The sequence below is a fragment of the Dasypus novemcinctus genome, chromosome 8, assembly GCF_030445035.2.
Source record: "Dasypus novemcinctus isolate mDasNov1 chromosome 8, mDasNov1.1.hap2, whole genome shotgun sequence".
Taxonomy (NCBI): domain Eukaryota; kingdom Metazoa; phylum Chordata; class Mammalia; order Cingulata; family Dasypodidae; genus Dasypus; species Dasypus novemcinctus.
The window spans coordinates 15,228,443-15,245,699 of NC_080680.1; the positions used below are offsets into that span (position 1 = coordinate 15,228,443).

General features: G+C 36.5%; 1 protein-coding gene across 2 annotated transcripts in view; it reads right to left on the minus strand.

Moving 5' to 3' along the window:
* CENPP (centromere protein P) overlaps positions 1-17,257 on the minus strand; it is a 431,610-nt gene that overhangs the window by 199,671 nt on the left and 214,682 nt on the right. The gene's annotated exons all lie outside the window — the stretch shown is intronic.

Consider the following 17,257-nt stretch of genomic DNA (forward strand, 5'->3'; position numbering starts at 1 on the left):
ATAAAGTCTTATTCTTCGCAGCAGGATTTCTAAACCTCAGCATTTGACAGGATATTGACATTTGACAGGATAATTCTTAGGGAGGGGAGACTGTCCTGTGCATTGTAGAATGTTTAGACACTCCTTCATCCCTGGTTTCTACTCACTAATTGTCAGTAGCAATTCTTTTTCCATGCACCAGCTGTGACAATCAAATAGGGGATGGGGCGCTGCAAAATGATAGCTTGTGGAGAACATTTGTTTAGTATATAAATGTTGACATAACTTAGGAAATATGAAACAAAACCAATACTTCTGTGAAATTTGTTGAGGTAAAATGATAGTGAGATCAAAATAATACAGGTTAGCTAGTAGTAGCAACGTTAGATAAAGAGCCAAGGAATCTAGGGCTTTGAGTTGGAAGTTCTTAACTGGAAATCCAGTTCTGTTTATAGTCTCAGGCAGGTCACAATCTCTTGCACCTACTTCCTCACCATGGTAATACTGATCAAATAAGGTGGCTATGAGGACTGAATAATGAAAGTGTATGTGCACATACTTTATAAACCATACACGCTCATAAAACATGAGTATAAAATGGGCAAGTACTGAGTGACAAGAAAAAGATTACCAATTTCTTAAAAACAAAAACAACACTACACTGATAATCATTCTAAAAGTAAAATATTCTTAAGTTCCAGTACTTTTAATAAATAGATTTTCCCCCAATATGACAAAAATAAAATAAAATTGGGACACCATGGGACTTATAAGAACATATTTAAGCCCAAGTATTTCATTGAAATCCACTGGATGAATTTAATGCTCAAAATTAATAATTAATCAGAAGGTCAATGTTAAGGTTAGAATCATCAAAAATAAAAAGAGCTGAGATTAATGATGATCTTAATAATGAAACAAAGTAGCTAATATTTTTCTAAAGAGAAAAGCAAAGTATTTTAAAATATCAGAATGATTTCTGAAATTACTGCAATTAATGCTTGTATTTTTCACTCCACAGCTGTTAGTCTATCTGGTTATAAGTTTCAAAAGAAATCACTAATAAAAATCATAACCAAAACTGAATTAAGTTTTTTCTGTCACTATATTTCTTTGAATTTGGTCATTTAGGAAAATTTCTAACTTTTTACTTCCATATTTGTTACAAATCTTTATCAAAAAGCTCAGTCAGTAAATGCCACAAGCCCATTTTATGGTAATGGAAATATCCACTTGAAATCCAGTTAAGATTGAAAATAAATGAGTTACTAATTGAAAGAGTTGCCTTACCTAGGTCTTCATTTTCTCTCTACTCACATAGCCCTTAAATGGTTGTGGTGGACCTAACAGTTCTCCTGAAACTATATTTTCACAATCCTATTATTATACTAAAAATATAATAGCTGAGGTTTTAATGATATTTTCAGGCATTCTGCCAAATACTCTAACTGTATTGATTACTTAAATTTCTATGAGGTGGATACCTTTATTATAGCTGTATTTTACATATAGGAACTGAAGAAGGGACAGTAAATAACTTGTGGCAAATCTGATTTTGAACTCAACTGTATAGCACATGTGGGCATGTGCCTATCAGTGCCAATCTATTAGGTGGAAACCTGAAGAACTGAATGAGGAAACTTGTCTTGGGCTCACCCTCCCAGAACTTGTCCTGCAGCCAGAAGTAGCTTGCAGACAGTTAAAGCTGTATAAGAAAGTCAAAGCAGCCTTGGGCAGAGGACTACCTGCAGTAAGTCATACAGTATAGCACCCAAGATGGGGAAAGAGTCTACTGCACTAGGGAATAGAGGGGGCATTTGAGTTCCGAGAAACAGGGGAATTCCTAACGCTATGATAAAGCACCAGCCAGGGAAAAGAAGCAGACTCTGATATGAGGGCTAAACTCTGAAGAAAAACACTAATCAAAGCAGAGCCAATTTTCAAAGACTATGAAATGCATTTTTGGCATTGATTTGCTTATTTTTCTTAGCTCCTAGCATTCGAAGAAATTTCAGTCATATCTCTAGCTAGATACAATCTTAAGAAACAGACAGCTTAAGTACTAAATCTGAGAAGTAACATTTTAAAATATTAAAATGTACCCTCTGCAACAAAAGATTAAGGAAAAACAAAGAAACTGAAATGATGGCTGTAGCAGTTTAACATTACTGATGAATTCCAAAAAGAAACATTGGATTTTGCTTGTAATGTGATCTGTACTTGGTCATGATTGAGTTATGATTAGGGCGTTGAGTCACCACCCCAAGGTAGGTGGGGACTCACAGATAAAAGGTATGGCAAAGAACAGAGTTGAGGGTCTCTGATGTTGGAGTTTTAGGCTGAAGTCTTAAGCTGGAGCCCTGGGGAAAGAGACAGAGCCATTCGCCTGATAGTCTACAGCTGACCTTGTGGAGAGAAGCAAGGCTTGTGAGCCTCATAGTCTATAGCTGACCTTATGGAGAAAACAGAGGCGCTGAGTCCAGAACCCAGAAAGCCTGAACCCTCACAGATGTCAGCAGCCATCTTGCTCCAAATTATGGAAACAGACTTTGGTGAGGGAAGTAACTTATGCTTTATGGCCTGGTAACTGTAAGCTCCTACCCCAAATAAATGCCCTTTATAGCGCCCATCAGATTTCTGGTGTTTTGCATCACCACCCCTTTGGCTGACTAATATAATGGCCCATCGAAAGGAACAAGATAAAAATCCAGAAACTCTGAATGAAGATCAGAATTGGACATACTGGACAACTTTAAAAAATGATCCTCAGTATTCTTGAGGAGATAAAACACAGAAAAACAAACAAACAAGCACACACACAAAAGGATACCAGGAAAACAATGAGTAAAGAATATGAGACTCTCAATAAAGAGATAGAGACTTTAAAAGGAACCAAACTGGAGTTGAAGATCACAGTAATTGAAAGGAAAAATTCAACAAAGGGGGATTTGAAAGCAGATTTGAACTGGGAGAAGGAAGAATCAGTGAACTCAAAGACAACACAATGGAAATGATTCAGGCTGAGGAGCAGAAAGAAAAAAAAGTATTTAAAAAAGCAAACAGATTCGAAGAGACCTATAGGACACACTAATCATACCAATAAACACAGTCCCCAAAGGAGAAGAAAGAGAGAAAGGTTAGGGGTGGGGGTGGAGAGCAAAAGGAACACTCAAAGAAATAATGGCAGAAAAAGTCCTAAATTTAACAAAAAATACGAATATGCCCATACAAAAAGCCCAATGAACCCCAAACAGGATAAAGACAAAGAGAACTAACCACAGACACATAAAAATCAAACTGCTAAATGCCTAGTACAAGAGAACTTTCAGAAAGCTGCAAAAGAAAAGCACTGTGTTATGTACAAGAACTCACAATAAAATTGAGTGCCAATTTCCGATCAGAAAACATGGAGGTAAGAGGGTAGTGGGGTGAAATTTTAAAGTGGTGAAAGAAAACAACTGCCATCCAAGAATTTTATACCTATTAAGACTGTCTTTCAAAAATGAGGTCAAGATTAAGACATTCCCAGATAAAGAAAAGGTATGGAAGAGCTTGTCACCACTATATATGCTCTATAAGCAATGCTAAAGAAAGTTCTTCAGACTGAAAGGAAAGGACACTAGTAAGTGGATTGAAGCAACATATAAAGATCTCTGGTAAAGGTGAGCATAAGGGTAATTATAAGTGCCAGTAGTATTATATGTACTTTTTGTAAGTAATTCCACTTCTTACAGATAAAATGCAAATGCATAAGAGTAATGATAAGTTGATGATTTGGGGCATACAATGTATAAAGATATAATGTGTAACAAATACAACAAAAAAGTGGGGGGAAGTGAGGGGTTTGGTAATGATGTATGTGGATGCTACTGAAGTGAAATTGGTATCAAAGCCAATGTGATTGTCAGAGATATAGGATGTTAAATTTAAGCTCTATGGTAAACACAAACAAAATATATGAAAAAAAATATACATAAAGTAATGAGAAGGTACTCAAAATGATATAACATAAAAAGTCAATATGAAAGTAGGCATTGATAGAAAAATTAAGTACAGACTTAGAGATAAATAGCAAAATGGCAGAAGAAAGTCCTGCATTATCAGTTGTTCCTTTAAATGTAAATGGCTTAAACTCTAGTCAAAATACAGGGATTTGCAGAAAGGATAAAAAGCATGATCCAACTATATGTTTTTTACAAGAGATTTACCTTAAATTCAAAGACACCTGTAGGCTGAAAATGAAAGAAGAAAGAAATCTACAGTATGGAAATAGTAACTCAACAAATATCAGGAAAAAAAAGATGCTAAATCAAATACTGTTTCAAGCTACAAGAAGGCCAATATATACTGATAAAGGGATCAATTAAACAAGAAGAGAAAAAAGTTATAAATATATGTGTACCTAAGGGCAGAGAGACCTCCAAAATATATGATGAAAATATTGACACAATAGATGGTTAAAACTTAATAGTAGGAGATTTCAATACACTACTTTCAATACTGGATAGACTAGCTACACAGAAGATCATTAAGGAAACAGAAGTCTTGAATGATAATCTAAACTAGTTAGACCTAACAGAGATATACAGAACATTTTACCCAACAGCAACAGAATACATTCTTCTCTAGTGTTCATGGATCATTCTCCAAGACAGACCATATCTTAGGTCACAAAATAAATAGCAAAAAATTTAAAAATCTGAAATCACAAAATAATGTCTGACCACAATGGAATGAAGCTAGATATCAATGACAGAGAGAAAATTGCAAAATTCACAAATATGTGAAAATTAAACAACACACTCTTAAACAACCAATGGGTCAAAGAAGAAATCATAAGGGAAACAAAAGGCATATCTTGAGGCAAATGAAAATGAAGACACATCTTAGCAAAGCTTCTGAGATGCACCAAAGGCAGTGCTGAGAGGGAAATTTATAGCTCTAATTGCTTACATTAAAAAGAAGAAAGATTTCAAACCAGAGACTAATAACTGGAGGACCTAGAAAGAGAAGAGCAAAGTAGCTCAAAGCAAGCAGAAGGAAGAGTGGAGATAAATGAAACAGAGAATTTTAAAAAATTGAAAAAACAAAACCAAAAGTTAGTTCTTTGAAAAGTTCAATAATATGGGCAAACATGTAGCTAGACTGACAATACAAAAAAAGAGGATGCAAATAACTAAAATCAGAAGTGAAAGGGGAGACATTACTATCATCCCATAAAAATACAAAGGATTATACAAGGGTACAATAAACAACTGTACATCAACAAAGTAGATAATCTAAATGAAATTGACAAAATCCTGGAAACACACAAACTACCTACACTGACTAAAGAAAAAACAGAAGAGCTCAAGAGACTAATAACTCATGAAATAATTGCGTAATTAGAAACCTACCCAAAAATAAAAGCCCAGAACCAGATGGCTTCAGGAGACAAATTTTACCAAATATTGCAAGAAGAATTAACACTAATCCCACTCGAACTCTTCCAAAAAACTGAAGAGGAGGGAACACTCTCCAACTCATTCTATAAGGAAACATCACCCTAATACCAAAGCCAGATAAAGATACCATAACAAAAGAAAATTACAGACCAATATCTCTTATGAATAAACATGTAAAAGTTCTCAACAAAATACTAGGAAACTGAATCCAATAGCACATTACAAGAATTACACACTATGATCAAGTAGGATTTATCAAATATATGCAAGAGTGCTTCAATATAAGAAAATGAATTAATGTAATATACTATATTAACAGAATAAAGGGGAGGGGGGAATCCCACATGATCAACTCAATTGATGCAGAAAAAACATTTGGCAAATCCAGCACCCTTCTTGATAAAAAAACATTTAGAAAACTAGGACTAGAAGGAAACCTCCTTAACATGATAAAGGGCATATATGCAAAACCTACAGCAAGTATCATACTCGATTGTGAAAGACTGAAAGCTTTCCCACTAAGATCGGGAATAAAACAAGAATGCACACTGCTACCAGTGTTATTCAACATTGTACTAGAAGTTCTAGCCAGGGTAATTAAGGAAGAAAAAGAAATAAAACACATCCAAACTGGAAAGGAAGAAGTAAAACTCCTCCTTTTTACATGAGATAATCCTAATTAGAGAAAATACTGAAAAATCCACAACAAAACTACTAAAGCTAATAAGCAAATTCAGACAAATGGTGGTCAACACACAAAAATCATTAAGGTTTCTATACACTAGTCATGAAAAATCAATAGCAACAAAAAGAATCAAATATCTAGGAATAAACTTAACCAAGTAAATAAATGATTATATGTGGAAAACTACAGAACATTGCTAAAACAAAGAAGACCTAAATAAATGGAAGGCCATTCTGTATTCATGGAATGTCAATACTGAATATTAAAATGTCAATTCTACCAAAGTGATTTACAGATTTAATACAATCCCAACCAAAATTCCAACAGCTTTCTTTGCAGATATTGAAAAGACAATCATCAAATCTATGAAGAAAGATCCCTAATGGCCAAAGCCATGTTCCAAAAGGAGAATGTAGTTGGAGGACTCATACCTCCTGATTTAAACTTATTACAAAGCCACAGTAATTACAACAGTATTGGCACAAGGACAAATATGTAGATCAATGGAATCTAATTGAGAGTTCAAAATTAAACTATTTCATCTATAGCCAAGTTATTTTTCACAAGGGTGTCAAGAACACTCAATGGCGAAAAAAATGTCACTTTCACAAATGGTGCTGGGAAAAATGGATTTCCACAGCAAAAGAATTAGGGTGAATCCTTACCTTACACCAAACTTAAATGGATCAAAGATGTGAGTGGGGTGTTGAAGTCTCCAACAATTATTGTAGAGATGTCTATTTCTCTCTTCAGTTTTGCCACAGGTTGTCTCATGTAATTTGGGGCACCCTGGTTAGGTGCATTTTTGCATTTAAAGTCTGTTTGTCCAATATTAGTATAGCTACTATACCTGCTCTCTTTGGGTTACTATTTGTGTGGTAACCCAACCTTTTGCTTTCAGTTGTTTTATATCCCAGGGTCTAAGGTGAGTTTCTTGTAAGGAGCATATGGATAGCTCATGTTCTCATGGTTTTTTATCCATTCTGTCAGCCTGTATCTTTTGATTGGGGAGTTTAATCCATTCATATTCAATTATATTACTGTAAATGCATTATTTACATCCACCATTTTATTCTTTGGTTTTCATATATCATATCCTATTTTCATCTGTCTTTTCATTCTTTGCTTATCATTTCTCTATTCTTTCTTCTATACTCTCCTCTAGGCTTCTCTTTCCTGTCTTTTTACTTCAGGTTTTAAGACTTCCTTTAATATTTATTGCAAAGGTGGATTCTTTTAGGGAAACTCTCTTAGTTTCTGTTTGTTTGTGAATATTTTATACTTGCTTCATATTTGAAGGACAATTTTGCAGGATAAAGAATTCTCAGCTCACAGTTTTTCTTTTTCAGTATCCTAATTGTATCATACCACTATCTTCTCACCTCCATGGTTTCTCAAGAAAAATCCATACCAAGTCTTACAGGGCATCCCTTGTATGTGATGGTTTCCTTCTCCCTTGCTGCTCTGAGAATTTTCTCTTTATCTTTGACATCTGACATTCTGAGTAGTGTGGGTCTTGGAGTAGGTCAATTTGGATTTATTCTGATTGGGATATGGTGCACTTCTTGGACATGTAGGTTCATTTCATTTGTGAGAGTTGGGAAGTTTTCAGCTATTATTTTCTCAAATATTCTTTCTGCCCCTTTTCCCTTCTCTTCTCCTTCTGGAATTCCCATGACAAGTATGTTGTTGTGTTTTGTGTTGTCATTCAACTCCCTGAGCCCCTGCTCAATTTTTTCCCATTCTTTTCTCTCTCTGTTCTTTTCTCCAATTTCAGCTGCTCTGTCTTTGGTATCACTTATTCTTTCTTCTTTCATTTCGAGCCTGCTATTGTATGCCTATAAAGTGTTTTTTTTTATCTCACCTTTTGTGTCTTTCATTTCCATGAGCTTTGTTACTTTTCTGTTCAGGAACTCATTTTCTTCTTTGTGCTCATTCAGTGTCTTCTTGATGTCATTTATCTCTTTAACCATACTGTCTTTCAACTCATTGATTTTGGAAATGTGTGCACATCTTGCTAATTATAGTTTTCTCAAATCCTGCATCTCTTCTGGGGCTTTGATATATTCCTTTGCATGGGCCATGTCTTCCATTTTCTTAGTATGGCTCACAATGGCATTATTTGTGATTGCCAAAAGGTGTCCATCAACTGAGGAATGGATAAACAAACTTGGGGTATTCACATGATGGAATATTATGTAGCTGTAAGAAGAAATGAAGTTGTAAAACTTACGACAACATGGATGAACCTGTAGGACATTATGTTGAGCGAAGCAAGCTAGGCACAAAAGGACAAACACTGTATGATTGCATTACTATGAACCAAATATATTGTGTAACATATTGTATGATTTAAAAAAAATGGATATATATCCAGTACATTTAATTGAGAAATGTATGTTTTTATTGAATTGTGTTTTTTTCTTCTTAAATTTGTTTATATTTTCAATTATTAAAAGTATAAAATAAAGTTAAAAAAAAGAAATACCACATTTCTTCAGGCTGAATGGAAATATCAGATGGAAACTGGATCTTCATAAAAGAATGTAGAGCACCAGAAATGGTAAATCTAAAAACATTTTTCTTTTAATTTAAAATTTATATTATAGATTAAAGTAAAAATTAAATAATTGTCTCATGGGATTTATTTTTAAAAAAATGGATCAAAGATCTAAATATAAGAACAAGATGTATAAAATCCCTAGAAGAAAACATAGGGAAGCATCTTTAGGTCCTGTGTTAGGCAATGGTTTCTAGATTTTACATCCAAAGGCACGGGGAAAAAAGATGGAACTTCATAAAAATTTAGAACCTTTGTGCATCAAAGGACTTCATCATGAAAGTAGGAAGACAATCTACAGAATGGGAGAAAGTATTTGGAAACCACATTTTCTATAAGGGTTTAATATCCAGAAATATAAAGATTTTCTATAACTCACCAATAAAATGACAAACAACTCAATTTAAAAAGTGGGAAGGATGTAGAGTTTACCTCCCAGAAACCAAGAACAAAAAACAGCCAAGTTCTTTATTATACTACAGATATGAGAAGCCAGACAGTACCATACCTCCTTTTGATGTACTCTCATCAAGGCATTTAAGAAGAGCCCTTACCCTGGGATTGATTCCAGAGAATGACTTGCTAAAGAAACTGGGGTTCCAGATTCAAGAGTTCAAATTTGGCTTCAAAACAGAAGAGCTAGATTCCATGTCCCAAGAAAAAGAGAACCCGGTAAGGTCTTGGAACAAATGTAAGTCCAAGGACAAAATCTCAGAGATGAGAACTGAAGGCATAGAAGCTACACAAAGTATCACCAACCTCACTAGCAACTGTTTTTTGTTGTTGTTTTATATACATACATAAGATTTTAATTAGATAAACACATATTTTATAGCAATTTTTAGCATGTGTACATTTCTACCACATGCTTAGGAACAAAATATATCCCTTGCTCTTGATAAGATTAGATTCATGTAAGGAAAAAAAATATACATATATTATTCTCAAATCAGGAAAAACGTGATAAATGCTAAATATATACATGTCTGTCAGCTCTATACTACTGGATCCTAAAATGAGTACTAATTTTGATGTTTCCAACATATTGAATGTAAACATTTCTATTTAAAATAATATATTCCAAGCTTAGTCCCAGTAATACAAAGTTTAATAAGAAAATATGGTTGGACTAGCAGTATAAAAATAATCATATTTTAGTAGCACTGACACCATTGCTTTTTTACAGCATGATCCCAAAGGAAATTTGTCTGAAAGTTATAAAATATGCTTAACATTCAGAGCTATAAAATACATTGAAATGTGATCCCCAAAATAATTTTCAACAATTTCATGAAAAAAGATGGAATGAGACAAAGTATAGCAACTGTTTTATTTCTCTGGAACCAGAAAGAGGGGGCATAGAGACAACTTGAGGGTATCTGATATCATCACCCTGGGCCCCAAATCTTTCTCTCTCACTCTTCCTGGGAATGCACTTAGAGGAATGCACTTCCTCTAAGACTGCAAGCTGAGCATACTGGAAATGATAAACAAGGCTTTAGGAGGCAGAGAAAGGTCCAAGAGGCACTGTACAGTGCTACTGATGCAGCCTGGCTTTCGAGTTCAGCAGAGCTTGGGGGCAGTAAAACTAATACATATCATTTTCCAATCATCAGAGTAATAACTGATTTAGACAAAAATCCTCAGTGTATGTAAAAACCTCAAAGTGAATGTTTTATGAAAAACAATATATATATTGTCTCAAAGAATCTCCCCACAGATTATTTGTCAATTAAGTAATCAGTGAATTTTCAATAGAGAAACTTGGCAGACTCAACCAAGTGTTCAAAATTTACTTCACCAACAGTACCACAGACTGATATGAGATGCCTCCTGATGTGAAGCATCTAAGAAGGACACAATATTCTTTCTATCAAATTACTGCCAAAGGTGCATAAATTTAAACATAAGGAAACACCAGGCAATCAAAATTGAGTGACATTCTACAAAGTAACAGACCTGTGCTCTTCAACAATGGATTGAATAATTGCAATAAGGATGGAGAGAAAGTATGCTAACTCAGGAAATATTTAGAGTGTAAGTCTTCTGGAAACTTATCTTCTATATGTAGCATATGCTGCCATTTATGTGGGGAAAAGGATACAAATTCAGATCTGTGTATGCCTAAATTTCTCTCCAAAGATGCTCAAGAAACTGGTAACATTAGTTATCTCTAAGGAAGAGAAGTGGAAAACTGGGGTGGAAGATAGAATTTTTTTTCACTTTACTCTTTTTTAAAAAATTTATATATATATATAAAACTCAAATTTCTCATTTTAACCACTTTTAAGTGGTTAAGTACACTTAAGTACAATTCCATGGCATTAAATCTATTCACAATATTGTGCTACCATCACTAACATCCATTACCTCAACTTTTTCAACACCTCAGACAGAAACTCTGCACCCATGAAACAATAACTCTCTCTTTAACTCCCGACCCCCGACATGGCTGTTGGTAACCTGTAATCTACTATCTGTCTCTATGTAGTTTGCTTATTATAGATATTTCATATAGGTGAGATCATACAATCATACAATATTTGTCTTTTGGTGTCTGGTTTGTTTTACTCAAAATGACATCGTCAAGGTTTATCCATGTTGTAGCATATATCAGAACTTCATTTCTTTTTATGGCTGAATAATATTCTATCATTGTATGATAAGCAAATTCATAGAGTCAGAAAGTAGAATTCAGTTAATCAGGAGCAGAAGTTAGAATAGGGAATGGATGGGAAACGGACTTTGGCCCAGTGGTTAGGGCGTCCGTCTACCATATGGGAGGTCCGCGGTTCAAACCCCGGGCCTCCTTGATCCGTGTGGAGCTGGCCGTGCGCAGCGCTGATGCGCGCAAGGAGTTCCTTGCCACGCAAGGGTGTCCCCCGCGTGGGGGAGCCCACGCGCAAGGAGTGCGCCAGTGAGGAAAGCCGCCCAGCGTGAAAAGAAAGAGCAGCCTGCCCAGGAATGGCGCCGCCCACACTTCCCGTGCCGCTGACGACAACAGAAGCGGACAAAGAAACAAGACGCAGCAAATAGACACCAAGAACAGACAACCGGGGGAGGGGGGGAAATTAAATAAATAAATAAATCTTTACCAAAAAAAAAAAAAGAATAGGGAATGGAGAGTTAATGCTTTTTCAGTATAGAATTTCTGTTTGGGGTGACAGAAAAGTTTTGGATATGGGTGGTGGTAAAACTTAAGGTAAATTATGGACTATTCATAGTACAATTATAATATTCTTTCATCAGCTGTAACAAAGGTACCATTCTAATGCAAAATTTAATAATAGGGGTGATAAATGGAAACTCTTTATTTTCAGCATAATTTTTCTGTAAACGTAGTTGTCTAATTTAAAAAACAAATTATTAACAGAAACCAAAAACCTATTAAGAGTTCCCATTGATTATTACTTTTTTCTATAAATTTTTTTTATTCTTTATTTTCTTTTAAATGTTACATTCATAAAATATGAGGTCCCCATATACCCTACCCTACCCTACCCACCCCACCCTCCCCCATCAACAACCTCTTCCATCACTGTGGCACATCGACTGCACCTGGTGAATACATTCTGGAGCACTGCTGCACCACATAGACAGTGGTCCACATTGTAGTCCACACTCTCCCCCAGTCCACCCAGTGGGCCACAACAGGATGCACAATGTCCAGCATCCGTCCCTGCAGCACCACCAGGACAACTCCAAATCCTGAAGATGCCCCCACACCATATCTCTTCTTTTGTCTCCCTACCATCAGCAGTCACCGTGGCCACCCTCTCCACATCACTACTACAATTTCTTCCCTTACTAATCATAATAGTTCCCCAGCAGAACACCAGTAAGTCCACTCTAATCCATACTCTATTCCTCCATCCTGTGGATCCTGGAATGATCCAATCGCCCTCTCCATCAAGAGGGAGCTTAGATTCCACATGGATGACGGCTGCAATTCTCCTGCTTACAGCTATAGGCACTCTTGGCTCCCTGGTGTGGTGGTTGACCCTCTTGACCTCCCTGTCAGCTGGCCAGGATAAGTCCAAGAAACCAGAGGGTAGGAACTGCAAGTCTGCTGAGGTCCAGGGCCTGGCCCTCACATGGACAGTTCAGAGATTCAGGTCACCTGAGTATACACCAACCCAAATGCCAATCACAGGTCCGGTAAAAGAAACAGAAGAGGCATGTGTAGTCTGAGTCCAACTCCATCACACTCAGGAACACAAACTCCAAAGTAGGTCCAACTGACATGGCCCTGAACTCCAGAGCCATCTGCCATGACCATAGAACAGCCAAGGTAGATGGAAACCCAGGTGCTGATTCTCCCATTGATTACTGAATTACAAAAACTTCTTAACCTAGCTTTCAATACTATGCAGTACATTCAGCCAATGATTTTGAGCTTTTTATTTCATGCTTACCTCATTTTGTGCTCCTCCAGCTAAAGATTACTTTTTATATTCTGGCTTCTATATCCTTGTTATTGCCATTCTTTGCACCTATCAAAATCTCACCCAACCTTAAACGTCCATGTCAAAAGTTACAAACCTCAACTCCTCTTTCTGCTTCTCCCATAAACAGACGTGGACTCTTACCCACAGAATCTTCGCAGTATTTTGTTTCTGCTTTTCTTCTGCACTTACCATAATCTAATTATTACAGCTATCGGTAGACTGCCCTTTTCTTTGACATTCTCCAAAGGATTTAAGCATCTTGGTTCTAAGGACTGTGCTTTAGTCTTCTTTTCATTTTCTCTTTCTCCCCCACACTAAATGCTAGCACATTATTCTAACTCCATATATGTCTCTGAATTAAATCACTTAAGGATACTTCTTAGGGAAAAGAAAGAAAAACTTTATCCCTATCCTAAGAACACAATGTATAGATATTTTCTTTCATTCTTGTAGTTCATCCCTACCCTTTAGCTCTATCATAGACCATAAGCACTGTATGCAGATGCATGATACACTCTACATTACATAGAGGTAGGAGCAGACAGTACTTTTTTCAAATGCAGTTTAATTCAGTGTTATTGAAGGAACTTAATACAACCAGTTGTATGAAGTTCTCATATTAAGACTTTGGGTTTAGGAAGCGGACTTGGCCCAATGGATAGGGCGTCTACCTTCCACATGGGAGGTCCGTGGTTCAAACCCTGGGCCTCCTTCAACCGTGTGGAGCTGGCCCATGCACAGTGCTGATGCACGCAAGGAGTGCCGTGCCAGGCAGGGGTGTCCCCCGTGTAGGGGAGCCCCACACGCAAGGAGTGTGCCCCGTAAGGAGAGTCACCCAGTGTGAAAGAAAGTGCAGCCTGCCCAAGAATGGCGCTGCACACATGGAGAGTTGACACAATAAGATGACGCAACAAAAAGAAACACAGATTCTCAGTGCTGCTGATAAGGATAGAAGTGGTCACAGAAGAACACACAGAAAATGGACACAGACAGCAGACAACTCGGCGGGGGGGGGGGGGGTGTTGAAAGGGAAGGGAAGGGGAGAGAAATAAACATAAAATAAATCTTAAAAAAAAAAAAAAAGACTTTGGGTTTGAGTACCAGAGACTTTTTTTTCTGTATACCTTTTTATTATGGAGAATTTACTACAGAAGGAAATGTAGACAAAATAATAAAATGACCTTCCAAATTACCAGGGTTTTTTTTTTTTTTGGTGAGGAGGGGATGTTTATTAAACCAAGCTTTAAAATTATATACCCACCTATAGTCTGTAATTTGTACAAGTTTTTGAGTTGACTTATGTCTTCATTTCTCTTGGGTATATACCTAGGAATGGAGTTGATGGGTCATATGGAAACATGATGTTTCTTTTGAGGAACTGCCAGAGTATTTTCCAAAGTGGCTGCACCATTTTATATTTCCATCAGAAATATATAAGGATTTCACATCCTCTTCAACACATGGCATTGTCTGTCTTTTTGATGATAGTCATCCTAGTGACTGTGAAGTGGTAACTTATTGTTTTGAATTGCATTTCTCTGATGACTAATGATGTTATACATCTTTTCAGGTGTTTATTGGCTATCTGAATATCTTTGGAGAAATATCTATTCAAGTCCTTTGCTCATGTTTTATTTGGTTGCTTTTATTTTTATTATTGAATTGTATGAGTTCTTCATATACTCTAGATATAAACCATTTATCAGATACATGATTTGCAAATTCCCCCCCATTCTGAGGGTTGTTTTTCCACTTTCTTGATAGTGTCTTTTGATGTACAAAAGTTCTAAATTTTGATGGTGTCTAATTTATCTTTTTAGTTGGTTTGTTTGTTTGTTCCTTTTCCTATCACACCTAAGAAACCATTGTCTGGATTTTGCTTACTGCTTTCTTGTAGGATATTTTGACAAAATCTTCTGTCACCTGAATTTTCTGTAAATTGGTAGATGAATCTATACTGTTGATTTTTTTTGTGTATTATCTTTTTACTCCCCCACCCCCGAGATGGCTCCCTTGTCTGTCTGTTCATTGTCTGCCTGTCTTCCTTGGGAGGCACCAGGAACTGAATCTGGGACCTCCTGTGTGGGAGGTGGGTGCCCAACTGCTTGAGCCACATCCGTTCCCCTATACTGTTGACTTTTTAAAAGCTGTTTATTGAAATTTTATATGCATTCAGAAAAGTGCACAGATGATAAGTATACAGCTTGATAATTTTTTATAGTGGAAACACTTATTTAACATCCAGATTAAGAAAAAAAAACCCAACACATTAAGCACCTAAGGTTCCTTTCTAGTCTCTAGCTCCTCAAAAGGTAAACACTAGGGAAGCAGGTGTGGCTCAATCAGATGAGCTCCTGTCTACCATATGGGAGACCCTTGGTTCATGTCCCCAGCCTCCTTGTGAAGGCAGGCTCGCTGACTCAGCAAGGTGACGCAACCAAAAAAGGGAGACAAGTGAAAACACAGAAGAGCCCGCAGTGAATGGACACGGAGAGCAGACAGCAAGCAAGCTGCAAGGGGGCAGGGGAAATAAAATACAGACACAGAAGAATGTACACTGAACTGACACAGAGAGCAGAGAGCACACAAAAAGCCACAAAGGGGGAGGGGGGGGAGAAAAAAATAAAAAAATTAAAGGTAACCACTACCCTGACTACTAGCATAGTATTATTTTTACTTTTCTTGTTGCATATAAATGTGTTCATACATATACTGTGCTGGTCACTGACACTCTTATAAAAGGAGGATAATGTGTTGTTGTATATATACTGTGTTCTCATTACCCATGCTTGGCTGTCTGACTCACATTTTCAGTGGTGAGTCAGAACTGAAGTAAGAGAGTGTGGAATTCCTTACATGGAAAACATAAGAGAATGAAACTCAAAAGCTTCTTCAGAATCACACAGCAAAATGCAGCTGCTAGAGCTCAATGGCCCTAATGAGGTGGCCAAGGTAGAGAACCCAGAAAACGGAATCTACCAGGAGGGGGAGTTTCTGAGACTCAAGAAGCCCTAGCACAGTGCTAATGGGAGCAGATGGCCTCACCATCCCAGCGCAGGGGCAACTAACTGTAAGCATCAACTATGTTTTCTGGTAACCACTTGAAATACTGATAAATCAGTATGTTGAAGAGCAAAATACAGTAACTCTCAGCTAATTTATTCTAGGGAAGAGGAAGGAAAGATGGCATTCTCATCTTCTATAAGAGATCAAGGCAATCCTACACAGTTCTTAGTACTTAAATTCTATCATTTAGTGAATTATACAAGTATTAATGCTGTTCAATAATTATTAAAATATTTCTCAAAGTAGTAGGAGCTATGTTGGTTTATTCAACCTAGATTCAAAATTAAATTTTAAAAAATCCAAAAAATGAACAAAGATGAGTTTTTTTTCTTTATGGTTTAAGTGCACTAGTATCCTACAATTCAACCACAGAGGTCAAACTAGTTGAAGAAATGCCTCCTCCCCTTCCTACTCCTATTTTCCCTTGCCCTATCTGCACCCCACCCATTCATAGAAATAGTCAATCATTTATTCATTTGCTCACTCACCCACTAATTCTACCAATTAGACATAGTAGCCCCAGCCAGACCTCTGCCACCAGCAGAGTAACCCTGTCCTCAAAAATTTTTTAAATAAATTTTCATTAACTTTTAACTTGTAGAAACTTAAGCAATTAGAATTTGGCTTCCTGAGTCCATATACCCACCACTCCTATCCACACTTCCTAATATTTCAAAAGTTGGAAGGGACAAAAAACAACTTCTTTTATCTAAAGGGTACCTGTAGCAAGATTATATATTTGCAAAGTAAATATGTAACTAAGTCTCAAAGGTGACTTCAAGAATTTTAACATGGGATTAAAGAAGAGGGTTAGATATGATGATATGAGTAATCCCCCCAAATAATAGGCAGCAAAGAGAAGGTGGCAGAGAAAGCATAAAGGAATCACAGTTGGAAGCAGGCTTCTTTAAAGTCCTTTAATTTAAGATGAGAAAACTGCTTCTCCAGAGAGATACTTACAAAGTTGTGGAGAGACGCACCATTAGTTGGTCAATGTAACCCTCTAGCTCTTGGGATTCTACTGTCTCTGCCCATATATACTGTCAAATTTAAGCATTTGAAATTAGGTAATTGC